The sequence below is a fragment of the Podarcis pityusensis genome (assembly GCF_964106645.2).
Source record: "Podarcis pityusensis genome assembly, chromosome: 6".
Taxonomy (NCBI): Eukaryota; Metazoa; Chordata; class Lepidosauria; order Squamata; family Lacertidae; genus Podarcis; species Podarcis pityusensis.
The window spans coordinates 20,553,387-20,577,717 of NC_138030.1; the positions used below are offsets into that span (position 1 = coordinate 20,553,387).

The 24,331-nt window shown below is 44.6% G+C and overlaps 1 protein-coding gene and 1 long non-coding RNA gene across 3 annotated transcripts in view; one reads left to right on the forward strand and one right to left on the reverse strand.

The window, feature by feature from the left end:
- The window catches only part of SULF2 (sulfatase 2), a 286,446-nt gene that overhangs the window by 148,402 nt on the left and 113,713 nt on the right, over positions 1–24,331 (forward strand). Inside the window, exon 1 of one of the 2 annotated variants that reach the window (XM_081011116.1) lies at positions 23,126–23,634. The exons of the other annotated variant lie outside the window; for it this stretch is intronic. The gene's annotated coding sequence lies outside the window, so the exon portion shown is untranslated. Of the gene's footprint in view, positions 1–23,125; positions 23,635–24,331 lie in introns of those variants that run through there. 2 annotated transcript variants of the gene reach the window in all.
- On the reverse strand, positions 4,447–24,241 carry LOC308480303. Its single transcript, XR_013988013.1, has 4 exons — positions 23,819–24,241; positions 19,320–19,444; positions 12,609–12,664; positions 4,447–5,493 (listed from the first exon to the last, which is right to left on the reverse strand). It is a non-coding gene; the product is annotated as an uncharacterized lncRNA (long non-coding RNA).

Sequence of the window (24,331 nt, forward strand, 5' to 3'; positions counted from 1 at the left end):
TGATTTAATAATAAATGACTTAGTGCTATGTGAGAACCAGGCATCCACTGCCACAGATTAATCTATATAATTTTCATCATTTGTTTTCTTACATTTATATCCTGCCTCTCTTTCATCTTGGAACCCAAGGCAGCATTCATTTGATTTCCAGGTGGTCACCCATCTAGGCACTGACCAGACCTAGACTGTTTAGCTTCAGCAAGCTCATGTGACTTCAGACCATACCATGGTTTGTGCCTCCACACAATGTGCTACAATGTGCAGTGAACATGAACAAAGTTTACCACAGTGATGTGCTTTAAGAGCATGTAGCCCTGAATGTTTCAAATAAGTGAGCCAATTCAGGCACTACACTATTGGGAAATCTTTTGTATTTGTACCCCTTTTGGATGAGGATCAAAGGAGGTACAGTGCAAGTTGCAGCCCCAAACCACACAGTGTTTTTTTTCATGTACATGTGGCTACAGGTGAGATGCTACATGTCAGAGAAGAGTCTTGTATGCTCTGCTGTAAATACTCCAGTATTTTCTGTGTCCTCATTGTGTTCGTTTGCCAAGAAGAAACCAAGCCATTCTTTGCTGCCCAATACTTACTAAAACATAAATATAAAACAATATTTCATCAGTGTACATATAATGATATAATAATACATCATTTCAGAGTTTGTGGCTTTCTGGTATGATGAATTGCACAGTGGGTGAAGTTTTCACGCTTAAGCTTTGCTGTTTTCTCTGAAAACCAAATGGGCGGAAATTTTCGCTTCGCATTCTAAACATGCGTCTGTGATTGTCTCTGCCATTATCTGGGTCTACAGATAGGATGAAAAATTAGGTCAGGTTTGAAGATGACTTACTCCAACCATGATTACTAAGTCATCAAGGCTTTTCAGCAACAAGAGAGCGACTCCCAAATAAAACTTGGCAGAATGCCTAGGCTACCTCATCAGTGTGTGCAGAATATATAGTCCCTTATTTTGGAAGGAATCGGTTTCACATGAAGCTGCTGGTATTAATGAAATCATTAATAGACTCCTAGGGTTGTTAATTTTCCCAGCAATGCAGTAAAGGTGAATATGGTTTACTATTTATATAGGACCATAAATGTCTGTGGCACTTTCCAAACTATTTGAGGACGGTTCCTGCAAAAAGAAAAAGAAAAAAAGGAGTTTGCAATGTAGCATTTGCTACAGGGGAGACCACAGAGTAAGAGGACTAGGACAAGAATATAATTTTTTATTTTCGTTGCACATACCGTATTTTTCGCTCTATAACACGCACCCGACCATAACACGCACGTAGTTTTTAGAGGAGGAAAATCCGTAGGCATGCCACCTGTAGGCATTCCCTCCATAACATGCACACACATTTCCCCTTACTTTCTAGGAGGAAAAAAGTGAGTGTTATGGTGCAAAAAATACGGTAATTAGGCTTAGGGCCTAACTTCATGTGATGTTTATCGTGTTTGTCCTTAAATGCAAGTTCAGCCCAGATTGGGACTCTCAGTTGTTGGTGGTGTATTTTTAACCATGTGCCCTCTGCTGTGAGTTTTCTGGCTGGGGCAGCTTCCTCGTTTCTGCCAAACTGCTGCTGCTGCTCAATAGCACTAGGCCCAGGGAGACAGGACCAGAAACAGGCATCAGCATTGGTGGACCCTGTTCCCCTGACAGTTCCCTGAGGATGCCTGGTACTACTTGTAGGCTTGCAATCTAGGCGACAATAATTTTTAAAGGGAATGATGTGTCCTACTATCTGCTGATCACTGGCTCCTGATGCTTGGCCAGTTGCTTCAGAGAATTTTGAAGGGGAAATGGTATCCTGGAAAGGCTGCTGCAGCAGGGAGCTTTCTAGATTACATGCCCTCTCTTTTTAAAGAAACCATCTGCAACCTGCATTCCCAAGGAGATTCTATTCTCAGATTCACCTTTTTTTCCTCTCTCTCTGTTTATTTTCTCTGCTCCATCCTCTGCCCCTGCTATTATCGAACTCAGTGGTGAAATTGTCATTGATTTTTATAATCACATTCTGTGTGGCCTTTATGCATTGAAACAGAGCTGGAAATTTTCAAATCCCGTCTTAAAAGCAGGAACAGCAGCATGGGCGTGCCATTAAAAACCCAGAAATCAGCAAAATCATCATTTTAAAAGGTCCAGTCGGTCTCAATCTGCTTTTGCTTAATATAGTTTCTGTCTCTAATGATGATTACTTTTTTCCTAAAAGGACAAATCAAGTAGGGGAAGCTTATGCATGTAGAGAAAATGGTGAGAGCTTGACACCTCTTCAAGTGAGGAGAGAAATTAAAGCTCCTAATAACTCAGAGACAATGCTGAATAACAAAGAGGACCAGTTGGAATCTGCAGAGCAGTTCGCATTAATAAAAGCAAGTGAGATATAAATCACCCAAATGGGTAATTATGTGATGTTTATAACTGGTTGAAACGAAGATAATTAATTATTTTGAAGGCCCCAAATGCCACTGAAGTCAGGATAGTGAAGTAATTATCTCCAGCTTCTGTCAAACATGAAGCAAGTTTAAAGTAAGTAAATAAAAATAAAAAATCCAGGACCACAAAGGAAAGGTAGCTGTTGAAATGTAGTTCAGAGTTTTGGATTTGTTTGAATTGTATTCTTCGTTTTGTATAACACTGGGAACAGGGACAGACTTTGGTCTTTCAGATTTCAGCGGCCCCCTGTGCAAGACCAAAATTCGGCACCCCCACTGCCTCTTGCCTTCCATTCTGCGTGTGCCCTACGTCATACTTGCAGCACCCTGTGGTGCCCCCCTCAGTTCGACGCCCAGTGCTAGGGGGATCCAGTTGTGCTGCCCTAAATCTCCCTCTGCTGGGGACCAAAACTTGCATCCAATGTAGCCCTAAGCAACTCTCCCATCGGCATAAGGATTTGTTCTTGTGCAACACCAGAAATCCCTTGCTCCTCCTATGCAGACCCAATACAGTGGTACCTCGGGTTACATATGCTTCAGGTTACATACACTTCAGGTTACAGACTCCGCTAACCCAGAAATAGTGCTTCACGTTAAGAAATTTGCTTCAGGATAAGAACAGAAAGCGTGCTCAGCAGGAAGCCCCATTAGCTAAAGCAGTGCTTCAGGTTAAGAACAGTTTCAGGTTAAGAACAGACCTCCGGAACGAATTAAGTACTTAACCCGAGGTACCACTGTATATGTTATGGGGGGAAACATGAGACCCACACAAGGGGAGGGGAGAAGGGAAGGTCCCATTGCACAAGTGGAATTCTTTGTGCTCACAGGACAAGGGAGTTGGATATCACCCAAAGGGCAACCCTGATCTGTGGAGGAGAAGGAGATGGGGATGTTCTGAGGTCCACACTCATGTGACATTACATCAATGAATGCAGAGAGCAGCTACTCTGTAATGGGGCTGCAATTCCCTGCACAGAAATATTTTACATTAGAGATTTAGGGACATGCAGCACAATCTGGTACATGTTTACACCGTGTTCAATGGTGCCTAATATATAAGTGTACATATTACAGTCATACGCTGCAATTCTGTACCCGCCTACTGGGATTAGGCCCCACTGAACTTAATGGAACTTTCCCCTGAGTAGACATGAGTAAAATTGTATTGATATTTGAAATCAAGGTGCACCCATAGGTGGAAGTAGAGGGAGGTGGGGAGGCATGCCCTGTTGGTTTCTATTTCCCTCACTGAGCAGCAACTGCAGTCACAAGACATTGTTTTGCATTCCACAGTCAGAGTTACTGTTGGATTCCCACGGGAATGGGAGACTGGATGTGACGTACACTGGTTTCCTGTTTTTCAGTGTTCTCTCGGTGTTCTTTGTTTCCGAGAGGAGTTGCTTCTCTGCTCTCACAGAGGCAAGATGCATGTTTGTATTCTCTCAGCATAGAGTGGAAATAAAGTTAAGAATGTGGCACATACTGCTTATCCTTCTGCTGTGTGGACTACTCTGCTTGGGCTCAAGATAAGACGAGCCTGTATCAGCTTCAGATGGGCCGAAGCTGGTCAAAATCTCACATGCCCACCCCCTGACAAGTAGCTTGCCCCCCACCACTTTCCCCTTTCATTGCTGCACCTGTGTTGTAAATTGATGGAGAGGCACTTTTTACATTCAAATGACCACTGAACTGGAAATTAAATTAAGACTGCTATCCTAAGCATAACTGCTTCATTACTCCATGAAAATCAATATGACTTCCTTTAGAGGGACAGAAAAATGTTATTCCTCCTGAGAAAAATTAATATGTAGGACAAAGCTTCCTCTCCTGAAATGCACTGTGTGTCCCTTATGTACCTCTGCTGCCTGCATTACATTTCATCCTCAAAAATTTTTCATGAGCCAGTAATCTTTTGATGAGTGCAAAACATCCCATTTGCCTTCCTCTTGCTGGTCTCTATTTGCATCCATTTTGCTGCATTTTGCTGCTATGTTGGCACCATTTTTTTTTTAAAAAGGGTGTGTTTCTCTTCACTGTGTAATCCCACCCAACTTGGGGGATCACATAGTGGATGCAATGGTGCCACACGACCATTTGGCTTCATGGTGACCGCAGTGCAGGCAGACAAAACCGTGCTGCTGTCATTCACCAGAAGGTGCATTTGTGCATTCATCTCCATCAAGTGTAATAAAGCGCAGGTAGGCAATATCATCCTGATGCACATCTAAATGTGCATTCATGCTGCTGTATCTCTGGTCTGCAGTACTGTAGTGTGGTGGTTTCATTACCAAAATGCAGTACAGAAAAGAATGATGATATAGCCAAAAAACAGAGGGGTGCTAAAGTGTTACTGAAGCTCCCAGTTTGGCTCAGTTTGAAGGCAAGCTTAAAGTAGTCACTAAAAGTATGAGCTATGACCTGGGAAATCCCTGAGTTCAAATCCTGCTTCTGCAATATGGGGATAAAAATACTGACCAACCTTATAGGGGACAATGTAAGGAGTACTAAGATTATATATGCAAGGTACTATGAACACTCAAAAAGCACAATAATATTAGTTTCTGCTAGGCATTTGGGAATCCAGGTGAGTTATTGGTTCGGGAAATTCTTAAGTGCTTCAGTTGAATGTCTTTTTTTTCAGTGGTATAGGTTTATTGCTTCTATTTTTATAGTTGGTTCTATTGAATGTCTTATGATGATTATGTTTATCTTGTCATTCACTGCTTATGGATTAGTTAGAGGAAGAGTGATGTAAAAGTTTTGAAATAAAGTAATAAAAACAAGAGTTATAGGAATATGTGTGTGTTTCTGTTCCTGCAGCATTTCTTTTAAACAAACCACACAGAGACAATAGCCAATGTTCATGCCCAGTGTCTAGGTCAGGAGTGACTGACCTATTCTGACCTGAGGGCTACACTTGCCCTTGATGAAGCCTCTTGGAGCAGCATTGCGGGGGGGGGGGGTGTTGCTTGTATTGTCTGATTCACACGCCCTGGCCTAGATTATCACTCCCTGCACTGCTGGTTTCCAACAATAAGATCATGAAGAAGGAATCTGAAAAAAGAAGAAACAGGTTATGTGTGTGTGCTTATAGTCCATGTCATGGGCCCCATGGTTCTGTCAGAATCTGGCATACATAGTTTGGCAGCCCCAGAAAGGAAGAAGAGGAAAAAGTAGTAGTGGGGGGCTTGGAGACTAGCAGCTAGAGGTGGAGGTTCTCCCGTTGTGACTCTAGGTGTTGGCAAGGAGGCAGCAGATCTACTGGCTGTCCCCACTTTCCCTCCTGCAGAGTCAGAGGGACAGGACACAGGGTTGTCTCTGAGAACCAGGTACTGCCACCATGAGTGTTGATCAGGCCCACCAGCCCAGACAGAGCATGTGTTGGCATGCACAGCAGTCTCATAATAAGAGAGAGCCTCATAAGTGAGCTCATACCACCTCATCTTTAGAAGCTTGGTGGGGTGGGCATGACAACTGTTGGGACATCTTCGTTGATTCTCTTCAGTTTGACATCTCTTGCTTTGCTTGTGTGCCTTGGAATCATGACTTCTGAACCCTGTGCTTGCTGCTGAGCCTGTTCCATTATTATCCTGAATAAATATCTCTTCATTACTCTCGTGTAAGAGCTTCTGAAGATGTATTTTGAAACAGTATTTTGACAATGCAGGTAGTCCTTCACATACTATGATCCTTCTAATCTTCTGGTCAGCTGTTTCAAAATCTAGAAACGTTCTTAATAGCATAATCACAGGCTATTAAAGGGACAGTCCCTCAACGTTACTAGCACAGAAATACATTTCAGTATTGCTAATGTAAGTACTTAGTAATTTCATTCATTTCAGTCATAGCACATGCAAAAGACTGTCTGTTGTGCTCCTAAGTTAGGTACAATGTGATCTGTCAAAACAGTTGCAGTGGTGAATCCATGTAATAATTTAAACCCATCAAAGAGGAATTAATTGCTTCAAGGATACGGTGACCTGAAAACTGGGTAACTTTCTCTGTGTCCTGACTGATCAGATAGATGGCAATCTCAAGAAGACAAGCATTCGAACAAGCCTCCTATAAGAAATGCTGTGTAGAGTGGCTGTGACAGCAGTGTGGATGTTGTGTAGATTTTTTTCCCCTCACCCAGAGAAAGCAATAAGTAGTAAGACAGTAAACTATGAAGTGATGGGAAACTCTCTGATTTAATGCAGCTGGTAAGTACAGAATTTCCAAATAGGCAAAGTATTCAAAAAGGTAAGAAACCACATTCATAAGAAACAAGAACAACATAGAATCCTATGGCGTATGGGTCTGACAAGTTCATTGCAGAATAAGCTTTCATTGGCAAAAGCCCATTTCATCAGATGTAAGTTTGGGATCAGTTGTATAAATAAATTCAACAAGCCCATCTATGCTTAGCTGAAATTAATGCTTATTCTTCTCCTGTTGATCTTGTATTCCATTCCTTCCCACTCCCCGTGTCAAATTCTAGATTGTAGATCCTTGGGAAAGGAAACTGCCCTCATACTTTGCAACCCACTACGCATACTGGCTGTGCTACCAACATGTGTTGTTTAGTGACCTGTGAGGCCAGGCTTCAAATCTCCACTCGGGCTTGAGATAAAGATACAGTGGTACCTCTGGTTAAGTACTTAATTTGTTCCGGAGGTCCATTCTTAACCTGAAACTGTTCTTAACCTGAAGCACCACTTTAGCTAATGGGGCCTCCTGCTGCCGCCGCGCCACCAGAGCATGATTTCTGTTCTCATCCTGAAGTAAAGTTCTTAACCTGAAGCACTATTTCTGGGTTAGCGGAGTCTGTAACCTGAAGTGTATGTAACCTGAGGTACCACTGTAATATAATATAATCTTGCTGTTGTTACTTAAAATACAGCAGTGATTAAGTTTCACCATACCGATGTTCCTGCATCAAATTATTTCTGAAAGCGCTGGTGTGCACACATGTTCATCTATCATTGTGTGTGCAAATGCACTGCATATGTGCATACACACATAGGTCAGCTAATGGCAGCAGCAAAATGCAAAACATCCCTCTCACCAGTGTGAGGAGTTGAGTGGGGAATGCATAACGTTTGAGAGAGGGCAATGCTTCAGGAAGCAGGTTCATGCCCTGTGGCGCAGCCCTGTGTAGCTGGTGACACAGGACAAGAAAACGAAGGCGGGAGGCCATCCTTAATTATCCACACTGTTGCCACTAAAAGCCTGACAGGGGCTGTTGGTTGCTAGGAATACATTGTGTGGGAATACGGAATACATTGTGTGGGTTGAATTTACAGAACTGCTGAGGCAAGCGATCAAGCTAGAATTAATTGTGTAATTATCATGATTGTGAGTACAGTTAGGGTAATGATACATGCAAAATATTATTTTCATTTGCATTTGTCTATACATGCTCATGGTTTTGCATGCAGTTCCATCCCCAAAGACTCCTTTGCATGGGAAAGGGGGGTGGAGCAGACTGTTAATCTGGATTAGAAGAACACGAAGGGCTACAGTTTTATATTCCAACTCAAAGCTCCAAAGAGGTAGCTGTGCTAGTCTGTTGTAAACAAATCCACAAAGATCCTTGGGGCACCATGAAAACGAACAGGAATCTTGTGATTTTTTTTTTAACTTAGTGATTTAAGAAGCACATTTCAGGAACTAATATGAGAGAAAAGGGCAAAATAGAATATTATGGGACATCTGAGATATATAGGTTGTAAGGAAGCAGTATTAATAATTTTTGTAAAAAGTATAATAAGGGTTAGGGACTCAGGTGGCGCTGTGGGTTAAACCACAGAGCCTAGGACTTGCCGATCAGAAGGTTGGCGGTTCAAATCCTCGTGACGGGGTGAGCTCCCATTGCTCAGTCCCTGCTCCTGCCAACATAGCAGTTCTAAAGTATGTCAAAGTGCAAGTAGATAAATAGGTACCACTCCGGCGGGAAGGTAAACGGCGTTTCCGTGTGCTGCTCTGGTTCGCCAGAAGCAGCTTAGTCATGTTGGCCACATGACCCGGAAGCTGGATGCTGGCTCCCTCGGCCAGTAAAGCAAGATGAGCGCCACAACCCCAGAGTTGTCCACGACTGGACCTAATGGTCAGGGGTCCCTTTACCTTTACCTTTATAATAAGGGTTATTCATACTAGTATGAAGATTAGGAATCAAGGAGCAAGATTAATAAGTGCATTTTACATTAATAAGTGTATTTTACAGGACATCTGCTTAATACGTTTTAACATATGTATATGTATATATGAAGAGCCTGGTGCATTAGGCTAGCCCTGCGGCCTGTTCTCACAGTAGCCAACCTGTAGGACTTGAGCACAACACCAGTCTTACCCTCCTGCAGTTTTCAGCAGCCGGTATTCAGAACCTTATTGCCTTCAACAGTGGATGCAAACCATAGACATCAGAGTTCGCCGCCATGGATAGGCTTATTAATTCCTCTGTGAATTTGACTAATCCTCTTTCAAAGCCAACCCCCCCCCCCCCCATGCTGGTGGACATCACTGCCTCTTGTGGAAGCATAAGTCCATAGCTTGACTTAGCACTGTGTGAAGAAGTTCTTTCTATTGTATGTCCTGAATATTCTGGCGTTCAGCATCTTAGGACGCCCATGAGTTCTCGTGTTATGATAGATGGAGAAAAGCTTTTCTCTACCCACTTTTTCCCCCATACTGCCACACTAAATGATCCAAGTTCTTACAAATGTGGAATTGGTATTATGTGGCACCTGTAGTTGTGCCAATTCTGCTGACTGAAGGGGTCAAGTGGGCACATGTGGGTACGGCGATCTTGTAGGTAAACTGGTCCCAAGCTGTTAAGGGCTATAGTAACATCTTGAACTTGGCCTGGAAGCAGATTGGCAACCAGTGCAGATCTCTGAGCACAGGTGTTTATATTCTGACAAGGTCTCACTCCTGTCAGTCGTTGTGAAAACAGAAGAGCTGAAATATTATATTCAGCAGTGTACCTATCTGTTTGTTTGTTTTTTGAAGCAATGCATTGTGCACCATGATATTCACAAAGCTGAGATTCTTAATTTAATTTTGGTTTCTAACAAATACACATGTTTAGGAATAGTCAAGGATTTCTCTACCAGACTCATGCTAACCTGCACGGTTTGCCCCTCGCCTTAGTCCTTAATACAAAATATAGTGTTGTGCCACCAAGTGCCAAAGCAAAGATCTGCACATTTAGTTTGCCGTTGTTTGTTATTTTAAGTTCTTAAACTGACGGCTGCAGCATTCCTCTCCTCACCCCTCATCCCTTTAGCCTCTCTTTGTCCCAGCACATTCCTTTGCTGCAGTTTGCAGTAGCATAGGAACTACTTGTAGGAGCCCCAGACTTTGAAATCAGACAACAAAGTGAGGTTGTTGTTGTTTTTCCCCTCATTATCAGATCTACTGGCCATGAGGGCTCCAGGCTGCTCCCTGAATCCTTCTTGGCAAACATTTGGCCCAATCAGTTTCACTTCTCTAAGGGGAGGGGGAAGAACTAGAGGAAACAAATATTTTTTGCTTATGAGTGAAATTGACAAGAACCTAGTTCATCACATAGCTTCTTAAATGGCAAGCTGTGATGCCTAGAATGAGGAGATTACTTTCAAGAAAGCATGCTAAATATAGTAACTTAATTCACAGAAATGGTAAATGCTTGTTTGCATTACTACGCGTTTAAATTTGATTGATTGGTAACTGAATTCTAGAGAGTTCTCCAGTAGTTCTCATGTGATTGGCTAATGTTGGTCACATGGGAGCTGTCTAATGAAGGAGACATTCCGTTTTGTGTGAAGCAAGATGACTGTGTGCTAGAATCCACTGTGAACACTGCTAAGTTGAATAGAGTGTTGGGGTGCTACTTCTCTGCTTGAAAGAAAGAGAGCAAAGCTGCAGGAGAAGATAAAAATGGAAATCTCTCATAGGAGCTGCAAGGCAGGACCTAACTGAGATATAGAAGGCTGAGTGCTGAGCTCTGGAAAGAGAGGAAAATACAGTTGCTTGGAAGTTAGAAGAAGAGACTGTAAGCCCATGCTTGGAGAAGCATGTGACTGTAAATATTTTGTTATAATTTGTTACCGGAAAAATCCGAGGGCTCCCTTGGACAAAAAGTAAAGACACCAACCAGAGTAAATTGGAGCAAATCAGCAGCCTGTAGGCTTGGCCTTTATTGAACTGTTGCAACAGGGTGTTCCCCTCACTTGCAGGAGAGAGGAAAAAAACACAAAAAATGGTGTGCAAGACCTTATAAAAACTTTTGAAATTCCCATCCTCTAGGTCAAGCCCACCCCCAGAAACATCATGCATACATTACAGAAAGGAGGGGTTGAGGGAGGAGTTGTGGTGGTAACCTGAGTGTCCTGTCACCTGGCTGGTTCTCTTCTACCCCTCCCCATGAGTCATTTTCTGAAGACAAAAGGTAGTTGCAGTTTCCTGCCCCCTGAGGGAAGATCTGATCATTGTCCTTTGTTCCAGTCCATGCAGAATCCATTCCCATATGGAAGTTCTTTGTGATCTTGATTGTCTTCTGTCTAGGACCATCAGGGTTGGCATAGCAACTGGGCAGGGCTCCTGTGGATGTGCTGGGATGTTCAAGGGATTATGGCTGGCCTGTATCAAACCTTCCCCATTTTGTAGTCCTTCCTTCATGGAGTAAAATAAAAGTGGAACAGTGCAAATCCGATGTATGGTTGATTTTCTATGAATTTATAACAGAAGCGTAGCGTATGTAGTGTGTGAGTGTGAGTGTGTGTGAAGTTTGTACAAACTGAATGATTGGGGGGAGGGGGTTTCCTGCTACAAATTCATCTATAAGTTTCTGCAAGTAAAGTCTGGGCATTGGTTTAATTTCCAAAGAAGGGTTCCAGTCATATATATTTGATTTTTTTGCTTCTTAGCTGCGTTTTCACTACCCTTATTGCAATGAAAGCATACTGCCATCTCAAGTGACTAACAGGCAGAGAGCAATGCCCTCACCACAGACTTAAGGCAAACATAACAAGAATATACTGAGGAGGAAGCAAAGACTTCTTTAATGAGTTATGCCTGCTCCCAATGGAAATAAGAGAGGCTACTGAGAGCGGTTGTCAACAGAACAGACAAAAAGACTTGTGCTTTCAACAACAACTTTATCAGCAAAAATCAGCAACAGAAGCTTTTCACAGCATGGAGATAAACATTACCTGCTAACTGGTGTCAATCCAACCATTGTTAAAAGCACAACTACACAAGCTGTAAAAGCTCAAATGATGGCCGCCCTACATACTATTCAATGGTGCTACTGGTGCAATCTCCAGATGCTGTTCCTGAGCCAAGTCTTTGGAAATACAGACACTGCAAACATGCCTTTAATCTGCTGCTATGGAGCTCTGTGTGTGTGTGTGTGTGTGTGTGTGTGTGTGTGTGTGTGTATTTGAAAGAGGCTGTAACTAAGAGATGCAAGTGATTTCCCCCCACATAGCTTTTTGGTTCATTTTTATTTAATTTGTTTCCTTTTCCTTTTCTTGAAATTGCATTAATTAATTTACTAGATTTCCCCCCCGCAGAGTGCATCAGGAGGCCCAACCATTCATCTGCTGTCTGTAACTTCCAGGTTTTCTATCCAAACGGCATGAAACTTTCAAGGACTGTACTAGCTTCCAAAGACATCAGGCTCCCCAAATTTCAGATAAGGGCCACTGATTTACATTATTTTGAAAGGCGCACCGGCCAAAATAAAAAATAAAATGTTAATTTCACATATGTGCTCATGGGGTCTGAATTGGAGGAACCTTGGGGTCATTGTAGATAGCTCAATGAAGATGTCAATCCAGTGTGTGGCAGCTGTGAATAAGTCACATTTCACGTTAGGGATCATTAGGAAAGGAATTGAAAATAAAACTGCCAGTTTCTTAATGCCGTTATACAAATCTATACTGTAAATTTCTCTGTGCCTAATTGTGCGGGGGCTGAGATACCAGGGGAGGTGGTAAGTAGCTGAGAGACCTATGGTATGGAGAAAAAGCAAATATTATCATGTTTTTTCTCTCTGCATCCACTGTGCACACACACACTCCTTTTGGTAAGCATTGCTCTGCAGCCTTTAAGATCCCAAAGTGGCATTGGCACACACTCTAATAGATGGACAATCTTGTTCTGTTCTCGTTGAGAAGTTATGACAAGCAAAGAGACACACATACCTTAACCCTTGAAGTGCTTGCTTGAGAAAAGAGCCTGCTCCATCACAAAGGTGACTCTGTGTTAGAAAGAATAGAGACAGAAAGACTATTTACTATTAACTTTGTCCAGAGCAGGGGGTCAGCAAACTTTTTCAGCAGGGGGCCAGTCCACTGTCCCTCAGCCCTTGTGGGGGGCCGGACTATATTTTGAAGGGGGGAAATGAAAAAATCCCTATGCCCCACAAATAACCCAGAGATGCATTTCAAATAAAAGGACACATTCTACTCATGTAAAAACACGCTGATTCCTGGACTATCCATGGTCCGGATTTAGAAGGCGATTGGGCCTGATCTGGCCCGCAGGCCTTAGTTTGCCTACCCATGCTCCAGAGGGATAGCCGTGCTAGTCGGGTGCAGCAAAAACAACAAGGAGTCTTGTGGCACCTTGAAGACTCTTGAATGGCGCACAGCAAAAGCTTTAATGGTCCCCTTGATCAGATGCACCAAGTATTATCAAGAGAGAATGAGAGGGGGTAGCAATTAGTTCAAATTACCATATGTTGATACTTACTAAGGGGCAATAAACAAACAATCTCATTTGTTCTATTTTCCCACTTCTTTTCAAAATAAATTGCAATCCCCTGACAGAGAAGACTTATTGTGAAACTGTGCATGTAGAGTTAGAAAATAAATATAGAATGTTGCAGTCCTATGCATATCACTTGGAATTCATAGAATCATAGAGTTGGAAGAGACCACAAGGGCCATCGAGTCCAACCCCCTGCCAAGCAGGAAACACCATCAGAGCACTCCTGACATATGGTTGTCAAGCCTCTGCTTAAAGATCTCCAAAGAAGGAGACTCCACCACACTCCTTGGCAGCAAATTCCACTGTCGAACAGCTCTTACTGTCAGGAAGTTCTTCCTAATGTTCAGGTGGAATCTTCTTTCTTGTAGTTTGGATCCATTGCTCCGTGTCTGCTTCTCTGGAGCAGCAGAAAACAACCTTTCTCCCTCCTCTATGTGACATCCTTTTATATATTTGAACATGGCTATCATATCACCCCTTAACCTCCTCTTCTCCAGGCTAAACATGCCCAGCTCCCTTAGCCGTTCCTCATAAGGCATCATTTCCATGCCTTTGACCATTTTGGTTGCCCTCCTCTGGACACGTTCCAGTTTGTCAGTGTCCTTCTTGAACTGTGGTGCCCAGAACTGGACACAGTACTCCAGGTGAGGTCTGACCAGAGCAGAATACAGTGGCACTATTACTTCCCTTGATCTAGATGCTATACTCCTATTGATGAGGCCCAGAATTGCATTGGCTTTTTTAGCTGCCGCATCACACTGTTGGCTCATGTCAAGTTTGTGGTCAACCAAGACTCCTAGATCCTTTTCACATGTACTGCTCTCAAGCCAGGTGTCACCCATCTTGTATTTGTGCCTCTCATTTTTTTTTTTTTTTTTTGCCCGAGTGCAATACTTTACATTTCTCCCTGTTAAAATTCATCTTGTTTGTTTTGGCCCAGTTCTCTAATCTGTCAAGGTTGTTTTGAAGTGTGATCCTGTCCTCTGGGGTGTTAGCCACCCCTCCCAGTTTGGTGTCATCTGCAAATTTGATCAGGATGCCCTTGAGTCCATCATCCAAGTCGTTGATAAAGATGTTGAATAAGACCGGGCCCAAGACAGAACCCTGTGGCACCCCACTAGTCACTCTTCTCCAGGATGAAGAGGAACCATTGATGAGCACCCTTTGGGTTCGGTCAGTCAGCCAGTTACAAATCCACTGAGTGGTAGCATAGTCAAGACCGCATTTTACCAGCTTCTTTACAAGAATATCATGGGGAACCTTGTCAAATGCCTTGCTGAAATCAAGGTAGGCTACATCCACTGCGTTCCCTTCATCTACCAGGCTTGTAATTCTGTCAAAAAACGAGATCAGGTTAGTCTGACATGACTTATTTTTCAGAAATCCATGCTGACTATTGGTGATCACAGCATTCCTTTCTAGGTGCTCACAGACTGTTTGCTTAATGATCTGCTCCAGAATCTTCCCTGGTATTGATGTCAGACTGACTGGGCGGTAATTATTTGGGTCCTCTCTTTTCCCCTTTTTGAAAATAGGGACAACAGTTGCCCTCCTCCAGTCTGCCGGGACTTCGCCTGTTCTCCAGGAATTCTCAAAGATGACTGCCAGTGGTTCTGAGATCACATCTGCCAGTTCTTTTAGCCGCCCTGAGCCTGGCTTTGGCTGGGGAGGGCGGGATATAAATAAAATTTATTATTATTATTACTCTTGGATGCAGTTCATCTGGCCCTGGAGACTTGAATACATCTAAACTAGCCAAGTATTCTTGTACTATCTCCTTAGTTATTCTGGGCTGTGTTTCCTCTGCTGAATCATTTGCTCCAAATTCTTCAGGTCGGGCATTGTTTTCTTTATCGGAGAAGACTGAGGCAAAGAAGGCATTGAGGAGTTCAGCCCTTTCTGTATCCCCTGTTTGCATTTCACCATCTTCTCCTCTGAGTGACCCCACTGTTTCTTTGTTCTTCCTTTTGCTACAAACATACCCATAAAAGCCTTTTTTGTTGCTTTTAACCTCTCTAGCAAGCCTGAGTTCATTCTGTGCTTTAGCTTTTCTGACTTTGTGTCTACACGTGCTGGCTATTTGTTTGAATTCCTCTTTGGTGGTTTCCCCCCTTTTCCATTTTTTGTACACATCCTTTTTTAATCTTAACTCAGTTAAAAGTTCTTTAGATAGCCACCCTGGCTACTTTAGGCACCTTCCATGTTTCCGTCTCATTGGTATTGCCTGAAGTTGTGCTTTTACTATCTCCCTCTTAACAAACTCCCAGCCATCATGAACACCCCTTCCTTTTAGTATTACTGTCCATGGGATCTCACCCATTAAATCCCTGAAACTTCTGAATAAACATACAGTGGTACCTCGGGTTAAGTACTTAATTCATTCTGGAGGTCCGTTCTTAACCTGAAACTGTTCTTAACCTGAAGCACCATTTTAGCTAATGGGGCCTCCTGCTGCCACCGCACCGCCAGAGCACGATATCTGTTCTCATCCTGAAGCAAAGTTCTTAACCTGAAGCACTATTTCTAGGTTAGCAGAGTCTGTAACATGAAGCATATGTAACCTGAAGCATATGTAACCTGAGGTACCACTGTACATAGGAACTGGCTGTAGTCTTTCCTGATCATTCTCAAATCTTTGCAGTTCCTCCTTCTAAACTGCATGCGGATCTTAAAGAGGCTACTTGCAGAAGATGAATAAAAGAATGTGAGATTGGTACTACCTCAGATATTACTTCTTTGTTGTATACAGTCTCCTTTATTAATTCAAACGGTCATTTAATCTGCATCTTCTGTATGGATTTGCACTTGCTCCTGTCAGCCATATTAATCATTTTAATACCTCAATTATACATTTATTAATCTAGCCTATGTCTTTTCATTTCATTGTAGTAATAAGATCTTGTATGTTAATCATATGGGGGGGGGGGTTGTGACCGGACACTAGAGAAAGACAGATTACTATTTTGCTAAGCAGCCAGAAGTGTTGTCATATTAATCAATATTATCTCAGTAATTTAATACCACTTTTGCTATGCATCTTCCCAATCTAATTATTACTAGCCAAGAGTGTGCTGCTAAACAATGGAAATGTATCTTTGTGAGTTATCAGCAGCATTTACATTGAGGCATTTTAACTTGCAAAACCAAGCTCCTGTGCAACTATGCTCACAACTATTGAGTTCAGTAGGTTCTATAGCCTATAGCATAGGATTGAAGCCTTGGTATCATTTTAAATTCCATCATACAACTAATTTGCAATTCGATAAATATTATACTGTGGTTATTTTGTTCAAAGTGTGAGGCACAAATCCGGAGTGAAGTCCCTAAGGCAGTTGGATCGTGTCTTGCATGCCTCCTGGCAACTCCTGCAGCCAAGCTGGTGCCAAACATATTACTCTGCTTTCCTTTGGACCACATCAGCAAGGCTGAAAGCGGGGGCTTGTCATCTGGGCAGTCTGGGACCTCCATACACACACCCAGGCTGTGCTCTGGAGAGGTCACTTTGGTTCTGCTAGTGGAGTGGCTTGACTTCACCCCTGGAGGTGCACACCATTGTCTCTTGACACAGACAGATGCCAGCAAGTATGATGTAGAATGGCTAAAGTATTCCTAATTAAGAAGAGATTGTGCGCTGCATTTTCTATAATTCTTAATGGCAAACATAACTACAGTCATACCTTGGGTTACAGACGCTTCAAGTTGCGTTTTTTCGGGTTGCGGACCGCCAAAACCAGGAAGTACCGGAACAGGTTACTTCCAGGTTTCAGCGGTCGGGTATGCACAGAAGCGCTAAATCGCGCTTTGCGCATGAGCGCCAAGTCGCAACCCGCGCATGCGCAGACAAGGGTTGCGAATGCTGCAGGTTGCGAACGTGCATCCCGCATGGATCACGTTCGCAACCCGAGCGTCCACTGTATATTTCTGCAGGCAATTTAACTAGATACTAAATATTGGGCACTGTAATGCTAACCAATGCTAACCAATGCTAAATAGGTACCGCTCCAGCGGAAAGGTAAACGGCATTTCCGTGCGCTGCTCTGGTTCACCAGAAGTGGCTTAGTCATGCTGGCCACATGACCCGGAAGCTGTCTGCGGACAAACGCCGGCTCCCTCGGCCAATAAAGCAAGATGAGCGCCGCATCCCCAGAGTCGGTCACGACTGGACCTAATGGTCAGGGGTCCCTTTACCTTTACCTTTTTAATGCTAACCATGAAATTCAGTTTGATACAATGATCCAACAGTCATCCATCTAAATCACATCTTAAGATCAAGGCACAACAAAACTTGGATGCACCATATCCTATAGTGGTTGTTGTACTACTTGCAGAAGATTCCAGGTTCACTCTCCAGCATCTCAAACTAAAAGGATGTTCGCATCAGGGTTGGGAAAGATTTCTGCTTGGAATGCCACCATTAGTTACAGTGGCAGAAGCTGTGTAAGGCAGCTTTATAACTTGGATTTCAGCTCATTTCCCCCCTCTTCTCATTTGCCAGACCTTTGATTTATTATACATGTTCACACTTTCAGTTCTCATTTTATTCCACAACTTTATAACTTCCTTTTCTTTCTTTTGCGTTGCGATGCAAAAGCACAAAGGACAAAATTGGCTGGACTTCAAATAATACTTGCGAACATGCAACCAGTTTTGTACGCAGGGAATTCAAAAGTGAAGAAAAGCTCTAATAGTTGGTTCTCTTTCGCAGCTGAAGAAGGCGGTAGTGAAGAAGCAGTAATTAGGAAAAGCAAAATTAGTATTTTTACACTGTGCTCCTCCCACTGGTTGCTCTGCCTTTGCTCCTTTGGTACCATGTACCACTACCACATACACTTTAACACCTCCCCCCCCAACTCCTAGTTTATTAATTAGACACATAAAACGATCATTACTTAACATATTTGTTTTTCTCCCTGCAAGTGGTGTATGCCTAGAGAGATGTCTAGGAAGATAACCCAAGCTCAAATATCTGAGCTCCATTGCCCATAAATGAGACTTCAATCTGTGCTAGTACCTTACCATCTGCACTGTATATGGGGCATTTAGACACCAGAACAATGTTTGCACTGAATATATAGCAAGCAGGGGTGGACTTTGGTACTGTGGCACTCAGACTAGACCCAAATTAGGCATACATGCCCCCATGTTGTGGGGGGGTGGACTTCGGGGAAGGAGACGTGAGGGCTCTGGCAGGGTCCTAAAGTCCTCCCAGCTACTGTCCAAAGCTGGGCAAGTGCTAACTAGGCATTGTAAAAGAGAACTTTAGGACTCTGTAAGAGTCCTCATGCCTCCTTCCCAAAGCTGGGAAGCTGCCCTAAGTGCCTCTGGAACAAGTATATACAATGGATATACAGTGGTACCTCGGGTTACATACGCTTCAGGTTACATATGCTTCAGGTTACAGACTCCGCTAACCCAGAAATAGTACCTCGGGTTAAGAACTTTGCTTCAGGATGAGAACAGAAATCATGCTCTGGCAGCGCGGCAGCAGCAGGAGGCCCCATTAGCTAAAGTGGTGCTTTAGGTTAAGAACAGTTTCAAGTTAAGAACGGACCTCCGGAACAAATTAAGTACTTAACCCGAGGTACCACTGTATACAGGGACGCGGGTGGCGCTGTGGGTAAAACCTCAGTGCCTAGGACTTGCTGATCGTATGGTCGGCGGTTCGAATCCCCGTGGCGGGGTGAGCTCCCGTCGTTCGGTCCCAGCTCCTGCCCACCAAGCAGTTCGAAAGCACTCTTAAGTGCAAGTAGATAAATAGGTACCGTTTTATAGCGGGAAGGTAAATGGCGTTTCCGTGTGCTGCGCTGGTGCTGGCTCGCCAGCTGCAGCTTCGTCACGCTGGCCACGTGACCCGGAAGTGTCTTCGGGCGGCGCCGGCTCACGGCCTCTAGAGCGAGATGAGCACGCAACCCTATAGTCGGACACAACTGGCCCATACGGGCAGGGGTACCTTTACCTTTACCACTGTATACAGTGTTTGTGAGAAAATGGCATGGTAGGAAAAAATATTCTGCTTTTTCTCAGGGCTGCTTCACAAAGTTTATTGTTTACTAGGATAGAGGCTGACCTTAGAACACTGGGATTTGGCAAGTTGACACACCAGTGTGTCATTTGCTTTACAGCTCAGGCTATATACACATTACTTCTGGCTCCAGTATGCTCCCCCTGCTGATGCTTGAAGCTGAATACACACGACAAGAGCCACAATCCACAGGTACCCTGCAGCTTCTTGAGAAGTACTCCTGTTTTGATGCTGTTTCCCTAAAAACTGATTTGAAAAGAGAAGCAGAGGTTAAGCTGGGGTGTGTACATTTCAGGCAGCCATTTGTACATGCACAGATGACCAAACATGAATTGGAGCTCAGTGCAGGGAAACAAATAAGGTAATAGGCGTTGGGTGGAGACATCCCTGCCCTCTCTCTGGTCTGTACAGCAATGTAAGAATGTGGCTTGAAACGCAGCCGGTGGAAGGCGGGGAGAAACAACCTTGGTGGGTTTCAAGCCGCTAATTTGTGCACAACCTGTCTGCCTATATGAACATGGTAGTAAAGCATTGTACTACTTCACTGTAAACAAAACTCATCCAAATCTGGTCAACTTGCATGTCCATTATACCAATCTGGTTTAATTGTTTTCCTTCTATTTTCCTCTCAGCTGAATATTTATGGCGTTTATACTTTGTTCTTTACCCAAAAAGTGGCTTCCATACTAAAAATCCACACTAAGACTCAGGTTCGCAATCGAAAAAGACACAGCGGGTGAGGGAAAGGGACTAAGAGGGAGGAGAGAAAAGCGAGCTCAAACACAAGTTTTTCAAGTTACAGTTCTTAGTATAACACAGTTACTGGTATGTGCAGATTTTGGCTGTCTAGAAAAGCAGTAACTCCCCATTGATGTCAGAAGTATTACAGAACTATTTACATTATTAAAATGGAATTGTGGGTATCTCTCCCCCCACCCCCCGGTTTTACAGTTTGGGAGCAAAAGCTGTTAGATAATAGCTTATTCTATCCTATCATTAAAATTTGAATTTGGAATACCAGTTGTCTTGCACTGGAATGAAATGAGGGGTGTGCTGTCGGACTTGGGGGTGGGAGGAGGTAACAGGTCAGATCCAGTTTAGTAAGCAATATACAAAGCAAGTTGAGAGAAATTGTCAGGTGCAATCTGAAAACGTAATCGCACTAACTAGTAGGTTTAAAGAAGCTATTTCACTTACCAAGTATATATCCTTTTTGAGTGCATAATAAGGAAAGCAACTGCCATCACTTCAGTTTTACAGTTAGGGAACGGAAAAGGCAGGGAAAGAGAGATGGAAAGCAACTTTCCTAAAGTCTGTTGGTTATTCAACAGGGTGTTAGCATGTTTCCAAAGTCACTGGAGGTACACATTTTGCATATGAATTAGTATGTGTTCGGCATAAACTTGCATATATAGAGTGATTGTGTCTGCCTGTAAATTTGATAGAACTTTATTTTCTCAAAGTTTGTTTCCGATGCAGTTTAGATCCCCAAGGCTGCAGTCCTTTTCAGACTTACCTGGGAGTAAATCTCAATGAACTCAATGGTGCTGACTTCTAAGTATTTATTTAAGAGTGTGTGTGTGTAGAGAGAGAGAGAGATGTATAAACTGCTGAAGCAGCCTGACAAAATACTGCCCGAGTGAAGTAATTCTGAAAACCTGCCAAATGCACAGCTTTCCATGGCTTTTTGTTTTCTTGCCAGCAAGCCAGCTCCTTTTGACATATGAATTAGAAGATCCTTTCCCTTCAATGGGAAGCCCTATTTATTTTGCAAGCTTGTTACCAACCAGGGGGTACATTATTCTTTAATGCATCTGTGCAACTTCCATTAACATTGATTGGAATTACGTGTACTTGCTGAGAAAATCTGTACCTTTTGTTAAAATGGAAGCTCTGTTGTGACTTATTTTTTGATGGCATTGGTGATTATGCCATTGCTATATTAGATTTTAGACTGTTTTGTTTACTGTTTGATGCTTATTTATTTATTTATTTATTTTAATCAAGCAGAAATCCAGCATTTAAATACACCTTCCCTTTCTTCCGATAAGAAGCACACTTTTCATAGTATGATTGGAAGAGAGAAAGAAATAGTTTAGCTAAGCCTCTCTGTCCAAAGGCAGGACCATTTGACATCCATCTCAACTATCCTTTATCCATCTCACAATTCAGTCATTTGGTTTTGAGGAAAGTACACACAGTGGTTAAGACCGAGTTAGGCAGGCACATTAATTCTGTTTCCTTTGGGGAAGATTTTCTTGCGGTTTTAGTTGAGTTTTGGGGTGACATGGTGCTTGGCTCTAAAAATGGAAAAATAATATTTCACTAGCCCCTTGTGGGCTATTTTCACATGACACTGACTCCATTTTTGCATTTCCTGTGCCTGTAATTGGATTGTAAAACCCCATATTGGCTAGAATGTAGATCCAATTTTCAAATGGCTCACTTCCATTTTGCCCTACTTCAGGAGCATCCTTATTGTACAAACACGCCCATTCCTCTGCAAGCATTTCCACTACTTCAGCCACTCATAAGTGAAAAATGCCCTTTGTGTTGTTTATGAGCTTGATCTTTGAATCACCCAGTTTATCCACAAACTATTCAGTGTGAACTGGGAGATGGGGGAAGCAAAGTGCCATGCACTATATTAAAATGGAAGAAGCTTATTTTGGGGAGCAGAAACTACAAAGCTTTCTTTACTCCAAAATGTTTGCCAGGTAGGAGTTCAGCAGTAGTAGTTAAAACTGGATCCGAGAAACAATGCCATGAACCATTTTGGATCTTCCAGTGCCATGGCCCATTATTATTTTTTTATCTTCAGGACCAAACCTGCTCTACTGTTTTATGTTTATTCCTGTTGCCAGAGCCCAGAGGCTTCAGTCAGGATCAGGCCCAGTCTTGTATTATTGCATCTCTCTACCCAGAGGAGCCTTATGCTCATGCGGTATAATTAGGTACCACATCTGGCAACACCGTAAAGACAGTCTTATTTTTCCAATCCATCCCATTCTTGGAGAAAGTTCAGATTCCCTTCTTTAACAACCTGCTGCCACCACCCTGGCCCTTTAACAAGAGAGGAGCCAGCTTGCTGTCAATTAAACAATTTGCAGCTTGCCTCCTTGAGCGCGAAGCCTTCATTTGCTACTTCGGGTGCAGTTCTAAAGCGAATCCGCGGAAACTGGCAAGAAGCAAGCCGCACTAGTGCTTTGCATATCTTAATAGCTATTTTCGTCCAACAACAGGAGGGAAACTCCCTCCTTTCCTGTCGTCAAGGTAAGATTATGGGCTGCCGACAGCCAAGCTCTGTTCAGGGCGCTTTCTCTCTTCCAGCTATCTTCCCCACCCTTAAAGTGAGAGAGTTAGGTAGGTGCGCAGGTGTATAGCGGGTTGCCTAGTTAGCCAGAAAGACCCAACTTCGCTTCCGGTGGCAGAAAGAAGCTTCTTTTGTTGAATCTCTGTGTCTCTGATATCGTTCTTTGGTGTGCGCGCGCGCGCGTGTGTATGCGCGCGCGCGCTCACAAACACACACACAGCTTTGCAAAGCAGTCTGCGGGTCAGTGTGTCAATGTGCATATGAATGGGTTGCGTTGGGATGTATATACCCAAGCATTTATTTGGGGTATGGTGAAGCGCTGCGTGGCGAAGACTTGCCGCCGCCGCCGCGGCTTTACTTGGACTTTGAACAAATGGTGGGGGCCGGTGGAACAGGTTTCCAAACCGCCCCCCCTCTCCAAACCGCTCGGGGATTGCGTCAAGGCTGGGGAGGAGGATCCTCCAGGAAAGAAATTAACTTGCAAAAAAAAAACACACACACATACAAAACCATAAAGGCCGCCCCACACGTCTCTCCCTTCCCTCCCCGCTCGCCCCTCCCTCCGCGCTCTGATTTGAAATGGGATCCAGCCGCAGCCTTTCGCCGGGGCTTAGTCGCCTCCTGCCCGGCTCGGATTCGCACCGGCAGCAGGAGCGAGAGGAGAAGCCAGAAGGAAGAAGAGCGCCCAGCTCTTGCGCGCGCCAAGGACTTGGCCCCGCGTTGCACAGCTAAGCCCAGCTGCTGTTGCTGCTGCTGCTGCTGCCTCTGCTGCTGCCGCCTGGCGCAGCCGGCGCAATAGTCGAGGGCAGCCAGAGAGCTCCTCTGCTCCGGCAAAGCAGAGCGAGCCTACGAGCCGCCGCCGCCGCTTCGTGCTCCGCCTCCCGGCGAGGGCAGGAGAGCCGAGCGACCCCAGAAGGGCCACGGAAGGCGTTCACTCCGTCTCCGGCAGGGACGCGGCGCGCGGGGAGCCTCCGCCTGGGCGGGAGACGAGGCGATGCCGGGGCGTCCGGCCGAGCTCCGCGGCGCCTGCAGCCGCACTTGCTGCTGCTTCTGGAAAGGCGAGCTGCTCCTGACGCGGGGAGAACCAGGGACATGCTGCCGATGCACCTCCGGCCCCGGCCAGGTGAGCTGGCGGGCAGGTTGGGCGGCCAAGCGGGGTTGGTTGGGGGAGCAGGCGGGCGCGCAGCGCGGGGCCACGGAGCCACCCAACGGGAGAGCCGAGCGCAGCCCCTGCAGGAGGACAGCGGGGCGCCGCCCATGGAGAGCCCCGCCGCGCCGGAGGACGCACTCCCCGGCTGCCCACCCACCTCGGGACTGCCTGGCGTTGTGCGTCCGGCTGCCCCTCTTTCCTTGGAGGCGGTGCAGGTTGCGAAGGAAGGGGGGGGGGTTCCCCGATCTCTGCTCGGTACAGCGGGCCTGAGTCCCAGACGCAGCTGAGCTGGGGTGGGGTGGGCGGCGGGAGGCGCCGGGGAGGGAAGCCGGAGAGATTCGGGAGGGATCTCCCAACTTATTTTCGGAGCGCTGCGGAGGGAGGGGGACTTGCGCGCTCAAGGCGGCAGAGAGCCGCTTGCAAAACAACCGCTGATGTTTCGGCGCTTCGCGTTAGCGGAGGGGGTGGCGAGGGGAAGCATCTGCCCAAGGAGCGGCGGGAGCGGAGGCATTGCTTGTTCTTGTTTCGTTAGCCTTCCGGATTTGCCTGCTTCTGGCGGCGCTTTGGGGCTGCTCGCCGCGCGCCTGCTTATCACTTGTGGACTTGTCGCTTGGAGACGCCTGGCTCCGGCTGTGCTAACTTTCTCCGCTGAAGTGCAGTGCGCCTGAGT